The sequence below is a fragment of the Trichosurus vulpecula genome, chromosome 3 (genome assembly GCF_011100635.1).
Source record: "Trichosurus vulpecula isolate mTriVul1 chromosome 3, mTriVul1.pri, whole genome shotgun sequence".
Classification (NCBI taxonomy): domain Eukaryota; kingdom Metazoa; phylum Chordata; class Mammalia; order Diprotodontia; family Phalangeridae; genus Trichosurus; species Trichosurus vulpecula.
The window spans coordinates 401,432,255-401,443,882 of record NC_050575.1 but is presented as its reverse complement, the minus strand read 5'-3'; positions in this window follow the sequence as shown (position 1 = coordinate 401,443,882).

Below are 11,628 nucleotides of genomic sequence, written 5' to 3'. Positions count from 1 at the left end.
GCTAGGAAAGGACAGAGAGAACTTGGAATTCAAAAATTGTAAAAAAATTAATGTTAAAAATCATCTTCTGCAAGGAAAAAAATAAGTCTCTTTGGAAGCAAAAATGACTAAATGATTGAATGAATGAAAGACATGAGTTGTGTCGATCACATGGAGAACCAGAACAGGGATGTATGAAGAGCGCTAACAACCACTTTGGAGTGTTTTGGAGGGAGGGAGAGAATCTCATATAACCTGGTATTAAGAAGGGAGGGGAGCTCTTCAGACCTGACGAGCTGTTGAATGTCCTGTGGGCTGATGTCATGGACCTCACTGCCACACTATCTCAAGAGCTGCCCTTATACAGGATATCCTAAAAATCTATTAAAGCTTAAAATGATACTGAGACATCCTGTGTATTCTTGCTAAATGTTTCCATGACTTTGTTTAGTATTTATTTCTATTTAGTAAAAGGTGTATGGGAGGGTGAGAGGGGATGTTATTTACCTCATTTTTCCACATATTCAGATCCAGAATGTTCATTTGGATCCAGTCTATACCTGATCTTAAAAAAGGCTAGAAATTTAGATTAGGCCAAGATATGAAGGGCTTTAAAAGACCAATAGAAAGCCAGGTGTTATAGCACATGCCTATAATCCCAGCTACCTGGGAGGCTCAGGAGTTCTGAACTACAATGGCTTAGGCCAACTGGAGTCCACCCTAATTATGGCTTTAAAATTGTGAGTTCCTGCATACAGGGGCTGCCTAAGGATGGTGAAGGATCCCAGCTAAAGAAAACAGATGGAAGTTCCTAAATTCATTAAGTGGAACCTGGTGAAAAGCCCCTCTACTTCCATTGCAGGAGAGATAGGGAGGCCCAGTCCTTTAAAAAATGTAAAGAAAAGAAAGCTATAGACAGGCTTGATCCTGTAGGCAATAGGGATCCACGGCCGTTTATTGAGTAAAGGAGTCCCATGGTCAGACCTCCCCTTTAGGGCAATCACTTTGGCCACTGTGTGGAAGATAGGGAGAGACTTTGGGCCAGGAGACCAATTAGGAGGATCTCACTGTACCTGATGAGAAGTGATGAGGACCTGGAGTCAATCAATGGCTGTGAGAGTGGAGGGAGAAAAGGAAAGACATGTGAGAGATAGGGTGGAGTCAGAAACAAGCTTTATTTTGAACATTGAATGGCCATCCAAGAACTCAAAGCAGTCTGATCACAATAGTAACAGCTACCTTACCTGACTTGATCTCACCAAACCCCACCTCAGGTAGGTTATATTAGGTATGATCCCTATTTAACAGGTGAGAAAAAGGAGGTGGACAGAAAGTGTGACTTACCAAGGGTCAGCCAGTGACTGAGGACAAAGGGGTGGATGGAAGAGGTTTCCTGGACATGGAAGTGACAGGCTATGGAGTGACTAAGAGTGAGGAGTCAGAGATAATATCACTATTGCAAACCAACATGACTGGAAACAGTGGAACCCTCAACAAAAAAACAGAAGTCCAGAGGGGGAGTGCATCTGCTGGGAAAGATGATGAGCTCTCTTCTGGATCTGTTAAATTTGAGATGCTGACAGAACATCCTGTTTGAAATGGACTTGGGAATTGATAATATGGGTCTAGCAGGGGGAACCAAGTTCCCAGTGATGTACATGGAGTGTGGAAGGAAAATCACCAATGAGCTCACTATGAAAGGGCAGTACCTTCTAGGAGATCTCTGTCACACATCCCTCCATCCCCATCGGTGCATCCCACCCTTCCATGATGGATAGAGTTTCCTAATTCCATATAGGTCTGGGCACATCACTCCATGGCTCAAAACTCTGCCAGCCTTCCCCATTACCTGCCCCATGAAATCCAGACTGCTTAGTCAGGCATTGGAGGCTCTCTATGTGTCACCAACCTACTTGTTCAGTCTGACTTCGCCCTACTCCCTCCCCCTCATCCCTGCTACTCTCCATCCTAAATGGACTTCTAGCTATCTCTTGAACAAGTCTGAAGCTTTCCTGCCTCATAGTTTTTGTCCACGCCATCTCCTCTCCCATCTGCTCTGTAACCCTGAAGTCCTGGACTCCCAGCCCAGAAAGCACTGATCTAGAGATGAGAGATTCAAGCAGACACCAGCCAGTCCAGGGTTCATCAGATAATGACATCATTTGAATTTGTCTTTATGGAACTGATTTTTTTTAGAGCATCCCAGAAGAAAGGGGCCAGGGAAGTTCATACTCCATCTTATCATACCATCAATAAGGGCTGATCACATGCCTGCTCTGTGCCAGGTACTGTGGCTAACTCTGGGGATACAGAGAAAGGCAAAACCAGCCATCGGCCTGCAGGATCTCAAGATAAAATGTATCTTGTGGGTGGGCAGAGCTGATTGGTGCTTCTGATCTCAGGATGCCTTTGCCCTGCCCCCACCTTCTAAGACTTCAGTGAACTATGGATGGACTGATCAGAGCTTTGAGGACCCAGAGAGACTACTGAGACCTGGAAGGGATGGGGGATGAGACCCTTCAAGCTCTGCACCAGGTCATCCCTACCTCCAAGCCAGGAAAATGAGCCAGTTCTATTAGCTGATGTCCTCATCTAGGTTGTCTCTCCTCTCTTCCCACCAAGGTGAAGAATTCAGATGGGAAGAAGGTGTTTTAGGATAAGCCTCCAGCTCCAACCAATCTTTCTATAGTGATGGTACTCCTGGGCCACCTGTGACCCAGTTGCTGTGGTTAAAAGCACATTGTTCCCCTCAGGAGAACCTAGGCACCTAAAGACAGGTGTGTTTCACCTTCTGCCTCTGCAGGCCCAGCACCAAGTGCAGTACTCAGAACACAGCAGGAGCCTATTAAATGCTGGTGGAACTGAACTGGGTGGAGCTGACACCTCTCTGACAAGTACAACCGCTTGTTTCCCACTTCTGAAGTTATAGGAAGGGAGACCCCGATCACAATGTACAAGAGAGCATGGAAGATGGGAGTTTGGGGCACAGAAGTTCCAGAAAACAGAAGGGCTACCAGTCAGGAAGGAGGAGAAGGTGTAGAGAAGAGATAGCCTTTCATAGGAACGTTAGCCCTCCCCCTCCAGTAAAGGGGGTTTTAGACCTTTACAGCACGGCAGTTATGTAGCACATTGAGCTCTAGGCCTGACACAGGACAAACTTAAGTCAGGAAGACCCGAGTTCAAGGCCAGCCTTGAATACTTACAAAATGCAAGACCCTGGGCAAGTCATTCAAACTCTGATTTCCTCAGTTTCCTCAACTGGAAAATGGGGATAATTACACCTTCCTCCCAGGGTTATTTTGGGGATGAAATGAGATATTTGTAAAGCACCTAGCACAGTACTTGTTACACAGTAGGTGCTTCATAAATGCTTGCTTCCTTCTTTCCATGGAAGGCTACAAAGGACTCCCTTTCTCATCCCTCTACCTTTGTCTCTCCATAGTCTGTGGTTCCCAGAGCTAACTCCCTGGATATGTTTAAACGGGAGTGTTTCCTCTGTCCTTCAGCCTCAATTACTCTCTACTTCTCTCTTTTAGGAGTCAATTGATGTTAAGTGACTTGCCCATGGTCACACAGCTGGTAAGTGTCTGAAGCATATTCAAACTCAGGTCCTCCTGAGTCCATGACCAGTGCCCTATCCACTGTACCACGTAGCCACCCCAATTACTCTCATCAGAGAGGCTACAGGGAATAGCAGATAGAGAATTGGACTTGGGAGTCATGAAAACTGCAGTACAAATCCCATAACTGAGGCTTAGTAGTTATGTGACCCTGAGCAAGTCACTTCATCCCTCTGAACTTCATTGTTCTCATCTGTTAAATGGGGATAGCAGTGCAGGCATGCCCTGTGTGAGGAAGACAGAACATCTTTTTGGTTCATCTCTCAGAGGTATACCTGACTTTATTACGGACACGCTTCATCTCCCTCTTGGACCCACCTCTGGGTGGGTCCAGCCTTTCCTGATTGATTCCCCATGCCCCATAGAGAGCACACTTCCACAGATTCTGCTGCCGACCTTGCCATGTCCCCATGGAGTCAGAGGGCTTGAACTCAGGCCAAGTGAGCTAAGAGGGGTTTGGACAGGGCAGATGGCAGAAAAGGGTGATGTGTGCAAGGACAGGCAGCCTTGGCATCCCAAAGGGCAAAAGAGGAAAAGGCAGGGAACACCAGAGATAAAACCCAGCATCTGTCACTGAAATAGTTGTGAATGAATGCATGAGTGAATGAAGTATTTATTAAGTCTTTATCACATACAAAGCACTGGAGTAAATGCAAAAGATACAAATAGAAAAGCAAGGCAATCCCTGTCCTCAAGAAGCTCACATTCTAATGGAGGAGACGACACAGAAGGAGGTAGAAGTGTCCACACACCCAAATTTCCTTTGTGTTTATTTCTTGTGTATGTTATGTGATGTTCCTAATCGTGTCCAGCTCTTTGTGACTCCATGGACCACACTGTCCAAGGAGTTTTCTTGGCAAGGATACTGGAATAGTTTGCCATTTCCTTCTCCAGCTCATCTTACAGGTGAGGAATCAGGCAGACAGGGTTGAGTGACTTGCCCAGGGTCACAGAGCTAGTAAGTGTCTCAGGACAGATGTGGACTAGGAAAGAGCAGTCTTTCTGAGTCCAAATTCAGTGCTCTAGCCACTGCTCCACCTGGCTGCTTGAGTCAGAGAACAGAAGTTCAAGCCCACCTTCAATGCTTATCCCATGTGTGACTTTGGGTGACTCATCTCATGCCTCAGTAAAATGGGGAGGGTGGATTTGATGACTCCAAAGTCCCATCTCTAAATCTGTGATCTTCTCAATCATGGAAGGCAACCCAATCATTCCTCATGGCCAGATTTCAAATATGTAAAGATACTGATCATGTCCTCTCCAAGTCTCCAGGCTAAATCTTCTCCTGGGTCCCCACAGGACACAGATTCAGACCATAGCTCCAGTATGGTGTTCAGCCCTCAGTGGCACGGTTTGAGAAGAGCATTTGGAGGAGGCCAGCCAGAATGGGGACAGCATCTACCAAAAGAATGGATGCAGCTGATTAGACTGGAGAAGATCCAGGCAGACACATGAAAACTTGGGAGAGCTTGACTCACAGGGTCATAAAGTGCCGTGACCCAGAAGAACATTCTGCTTGGCCTTGATGGAAGAAATGAGAAAAATGGAGACAAGTCACAAGAAGGGAAATTGACATGCCAAGGGAAAATGTAATTTTGAGAGCTTCCCAAAAGCGGTTGTGTTGTGGTTTGTCCTTCTTTCTCAAAAACAGGCCCCAAAGTAGAATGGACAGACTCAGGAAGCAGTGGGCTCTTCTCATGGGCAGCCTTCAGGCAACTGTGAGGGCATGTTATTAGTCAGTCAATCAAGAAACATTTATTAAGCACTCACTTATGTCCCAGGCACTGATAAGTGTAGGAGATACAAAGAGGGGCAAAATTCAGTCCCTGATCTCTAAGGAGCTCCCAGTCTAATAGAAGAAACAATATGCAAAAAGCTGTATACAAATAAGGTACAGATATTGGAAAAATTGGCAATCACCAACAGAGGGAAAGCACCAGGATTAAGGGGGAATCAGGAAGGCTGGACTGCATGGATTCTGGGGGCACTTCTAACTCTGATATTCAGTGGCAGATGAAACCTTGTACAAGGTTGCATGTTTCCCCCCCCCCCCTCTCTCTCTTTCTTCTCCACTTCCTCCTCCCCCTCATTTTCCTCTCTCCCCCTTCCCCTCGACTCTATTCTGCCTTGGTTGCCCATGTAGCTGTGACTGAGAAGCACTGAAGGCCTCCTATCTCTTATGTCGACTTGCCTTAAGCTCCCTGAATGAAAAGGCTTTCACTTTTGTCTTTCTGTCCCTAGAACATGACCTTGCACATAGTAGATGGATGATAAATGCTTGTTGACCTTGAAACAGTCTAGAACTCAATCCCTCTTCACTGGGATAAAGGAGCTTTAAGGTAAGATAACGAACCTTTGTGTTGGCTCACCCACAACTTTTTGCAGGCTGAAAGGGTAGAAAACATATTTCAACCTTCAAGAGAGCTTTTCTCTGGAGAGAGATGAGACTGAGGAATGTTTGGAATGTTGGAGTCTATGGCGCATGCATATAATGCTTCTTGATTTTCTAAATAAATGACTATTTACCTATGTACCTGAGCTCAAAGTGAATATTAACAGCCTAAATCCCTGGATCCACCAGTTTGAGATGCATGGGTTGGAGGTATGTCTCAGTGCTTGATGAGTAATAGTGGGCTAGTAATTCCTGGTCAGCACCCGGGAGGTAAGAGCAGGGCAGAGTGCCGTGTAATTGATAGCCTGCTTATAGTATGTATCCCTTTTGTCAACGTGGGCAGCTAAGTAGAATTGTGGATAGAGTGTTAGGCTTGGAGTCAGGAAGAACTGAGTTCAAATCCAGTCTCAGCTACTTCCTAGCTGTGTGACATGGGCAAGCCATTTAACCTCTTTCTGCCTCACCCAACCAATATAAGGGGGTGTTTTGGGGTAACACCAATGTCTATATGGTTCTTAGATATCTTTCCTCTGCTCTGTCCCTTTTTCTAGGTGGTCATGCTCATCCCATTAGCATTAGCCTATGGACTAATGGTTGTATCTTATTGGACCCATCCTCTAGAAAACACAGTCCTTTTCTCTTTCCTACTCTATTTTACAACTGAATGCATTTCTTTATTTATAATCACTGGATAAAAGGAATGAAAACAAATATATTTAACAACCACTGCATGGTCTAGATTCCTGTGATTCCTGCAGCCTTTGGGTTATACCCCCTTGGAATCATAGACAATCTACAACCCAAGTTCAAGGAATGCAATTCATATTCATACCTCCCCATTGTATGCAGGCAAGTTTAAAAAAAAACAGGGGTTCAAGGAACATGGTGGGGGGTCTCAAATTCAAGCCTCTCAATTCTTGTGCATCAAGGGCTCAGCAAGCTAAGAATCCCAACTAGAGGTCTACATGGGCTCTAGCCCCAAGTCATGACCCGTCTGCTCTTCAGCACTTACCACCCTGATACTGACAAGGTCTGAGCCCATGGGTGTTCTTCGCTCTCCATCATATATCAGGTGCCCCTTTCTCCAGGAAGTTTGACCCCACTATCCACCTCCAAGAAATAACTTTGTGTATGTTTTATATATGTATATATATACATATATATATAATATGTATATATGTATGTATTTGTATATTTATTTAACTGCGCTCTCTCCAGTGGAATGTTCATTCAATCAGGGTAGAGATTTTATCATTTGTTGTCCTTGTTTTCCTGGTGTCCAGTCCAGTGCTTGGTATATTCTAGGTATTTCCTGATTAAATGCAAGGGATGAATGCTCTCCGAACGGTGATCAGCCCAGATCTCTCAGTCTCATTCTATCTACTACAATCAGAAAGAGCTCTACCACTGTCCCAGTACCCCCATTTCCTTATCTAATCTCTGTCTTGGTTGATCTCTGTCCTTCCTATGTTATTTCCCCTGGGTCAGCCCACCTCTGCTCTTTGACTCTATATTGTCTTGGCTCTGAGGCTATTGGCTCATGAACTGGGCTCCCTCCCTTCTTCTACCCTTCCCGCAATGGGGAAGAATGAGGAATGTGTTATACTGACAAAACCCAGTGCCTTGACAGTTATACAGCTATAAGGTCATACTATCGTCAAGGGCAATAGGCCCAGAGGGGCACTGGGGGAAGTCTTCCCTTCTACCTTCATTCCAGGATATGTCTCCAAGCTCACTGAAGTCATATTTGTGACTTCTCATTACATGTCAAACTTTCTCAGTGTGTGCATTTAAAGACTCCTTTCCTCAGAGCAGCATCATAGTGCTAGCATGATAGATAGAGAGTTGGCCTTGCAGTCAGGAAGACCTGAATTCAAATCCCACCTCTGACCCATAGTGTCCATGTCACCTTGTGTAAGTGATACAACTTCTTAGGTCTCCCAGACAACTGTCTAAGACTCTGAGTTGCTGAGAAGGTCCCAAAAGTTATCAATCCCAAAGAAATCCCACTTCCTGTCTATCCCTATTTCCTCAGAGAAGGTTTACACTAGGGACGGAATCATAATTAGAATAGCAAAAACAACTCACATTTCTATAGTGCTTTAAGCTTCACAAAGCACTTTACATACACTAACTGATTTAATATTCATAAGGACCTTTTGAGATAGGTGCCCATTTCACATTTGAAGAAAATGAGTTGGAGAGGTTAAGTGAATTCTTGGTGATAAGGCAGGATAATGATCTAGGTTTTCCTGATTCCATATCCAGCTACTCTGTGAGGCTAAAGAAGTCACCTCTTGGGAAAGGGCACAGAAAAAGAAGGCTACAGATACCCCCCTAAAACTTCGCCTATTTATGCTTTCCCCAAGCTCAATCCCCCAAACTTACTGAAAACAAATTTCAGGCTTATTATCTACCAATCCTTCTCAGTGCCATCATCTGTAGACACCTTTCCTCAGAGAAGCACCATGGCAGGGCAGGTAGAGAGCTGGCCTGGAATCAGGAAAACCTGAGTTCAAATCCCACCTCTGACACATCCCACAACAGGACTGCCACATACTGGCACAGACATTATGGTAATAGATATAAAGTAGAGGGTATGAATGAGCTCAGGGTGGGTGGGTTGGTAAGAAAACTACCAGATATCCATAGAGTTTTCTTTAACTTTTCCAAGCACATTTAGAGTATCTCATTGCAACCTTCCACCACTCCTGTGAGGTCAGCAGAGCTGTTTCCCAAGCCCCATTGGACCGATGAGAAAATCAAAACTGAGGAAGGTTGACCTTGCTGGGATCAAAGATCTAGAACTAAAAGGTTCTTCAGAGGCCACCTAGTCCAAGCCTATCATGAGGGTAGTGAAGCCCACTGAGAGGAAATGACTGGCCCAAGGTCACACAAAATGTCTCAGAGGTGGGATTTGAACCCAAGTACTCTATCTTTAAAAGGTGTGTTGTTTCTGCATCCCTCCCCCCAACTCTACCACACTTATTGAAGGTCACACAACTTAGGGATGACCAAGTCCCTCCCTCCCATATGGATTCACTCAACTCTTCCTATCACGCATCAGATTTCAGAAGTCCACTTTCTGGGAGAGTTTGGGTTGTGCACTGGACTTTGGATTTCATTGGTACAGAGAACTCCCGGGAATAAAACCCTTTGTATCTACAAAGATCAACAACTGCTCTGCCATATATAGTCTTAGGGCACTTAATTGTTTGCCCAAGGTCACATCACCAGTATTTGTCAGAGTCAGAATTGTGGGAGATTCTAGTAAGTAAAAATTGGGAGGTTTGGAGGTCCTTCCCTTTCTTTATTCTTTTTTTCTAGGTTTAATCATTTTTATTTAATATTTTAGTTTTCAATATTGATTTCCACAAGATTTTGAGTTACAAATTTTCTCCCCATTTCTACCCTCCCCCTCATTCCAAGATGGCATATATTTTGATTGCCTCGTTCCCCAGTCATCCCTCCCTACTATCACCCCACTCCTGCCCCCATCCCCTTTCCCCTTACTTTCTTGTAGGGCAGGATAGATTTCTATGCCCCATTCCCTAAGTATCTTGTTTCCTAGCTGCATGCAAAAAGCAACTTTTTTGAGCATATGCTTTCAAGACTTTGAGTTCCAAATTCTCTCACCTCTTCCCTTCCCACCCACCCTCCTTAGGAAGGCAAGCAATTCAACACAGATCACACCTGTATCATTATGTAAAACACTTCCACAATCCTCATGTTGTGAAAAGCTAACTATATTTCCTTCCATCCTGTCCTGTCCCCCTTTACTCAATTTTATCCCTTGACCCTGTCTCTTTTCAAAAGTGTTTGCTTTTGACTACCTCCTCCCCCATCTGCTCTCCCTTCTATCATCCCCCTTTTTATCCCCTTCCCCTTACTTTCCTGTAGAGTAACCTGTAGAGTAAGTTACCCATTTGAGTGTATATGTTATTCAGTCCTCAGGTTGAATCCGACGAGAGTAAGATTCACTCATTCCCCCTCACCTTCCCCCTCTTCCCTTCCAACAGAACTGCTTTTTCATGAGAGAATTTACCCCATTCTATCTCTCCCTTTCTCCCTCTCTCAATATATTCCTCTCTCACCCCTTAAATTTATTTCATTTTTTTTAGATATCATTCCTTCATATTCAACTCTCCCTGTGCCCTCTGTCTATATATATGTATATTCCCTTCAATTACCCTAATACTGAGAAAGGTCTTACGAATTACACACATCATCTTTCCATGTAGGAATGCAAACAAAACAGTTCAACTTTAGTAAGTGCCTTATGAATTCCCTTTCTTGTTTATCTTTTCATGCTTCTCTTGATTCTTGTATTTGAAAGTCAAATTTTCTATGCAGCTCTGGTCTTTTCGTTGAGAAAGCTTGAAAGTCCTCTATTTTATTGAAAATCCATATTTTGCCTTGGAGTATTATACTCAGTTTTGCTGGGTAGGTGATTCTTGGTTTTAATCCTAGCTCCAGATTATCATATTCCAGGCCCTTCGATTCCTTAATGTAGAAGCTACTAGATCATGTGTTATTCTGATTATGTTTCCACAGTATTCAAATTGTTTCTTTCTGGCTGCTTGCAGTATTTTCTCCTTCATCTGGAAACTCTGGAATTTGGTGACAATATTCCTAGGAGGTTTTTTGGGGGGGATCTTTTTCAAGAGGTGATCAGTGGATTCTTTCAATCTCTACTTTATCCTCTGGTTCTAGAATATCAGGGCAGTTTTCCTTGAAAATTTCTTGAAAGATGATACCTAGGCTCTTTTTTTGATCATGGCTTTCAGGTAGTCCAATAATTTTTAAATTATCTCTCCTGAATCTATTTTCCGTAGTGTTTCCAATGAGATATTTCACATTGTCTTCCATTTTTTTCATTCCTTTGGTTCTGTTTTATAATATCTTGATTTCTCATAAAGTCACTAGCTTTCACTTGCTCCAATCTGATTTTTAAGGTAGTATTTTCTTCAGTGGTCTTTTGGACCTCCTTTTCCATTTGGCTAATTCTGCCTTCCAATGCATTCTTCTCCTCATTGGCTTTTTGGAGCTCTTTTGACATTTGGGTTAGTCTATTCTTTTTTTTTTTGAGTTGCAATTCTTTTTTTTTTAATTTATTTAACATATTTAGTTTTCAGCATTGATTTTCACAAGAGTTTGGATTACAAATTTTCTCCCCATTTCTACCCTCCCCCCCACTCCAAGATGGCGTATATTCTGGTTGCCCTGTTCCCCAGTCAGCTCTCCCCTCTGTCACCCCACTCCCCTCCCATCCCCTTTTCCCTTCCTTTCTTGTTAAGGTGTTATTTTGTTCAGTATTTTTTTGGTTCTCCTTTAGCAAGTCATTGACTTGTTTTTCATGGTTTTCTTGCATCACTCTCATTTCTCATCCCCAATTTTTCCTCTACTTCTCTTACTTGCTTTTCCAAATCCTTTTTGAGCTCTTCCATGGCCTGAGACCAAATCGTATTTCTCTTGGAGGCTTTTGCTGTAGGCTCTTTGACTTTGTTGACTTATTCTGGCTGTATGTTTTGATCTTCTTTGTCACCAAAAAAGGAATCCAGAGTTTGAGTTTGAGTCTGAGTTCATTTTCACTACCTATTCATGTTCCCAGCCAACTACTTAACCCTTGAGCTTTTC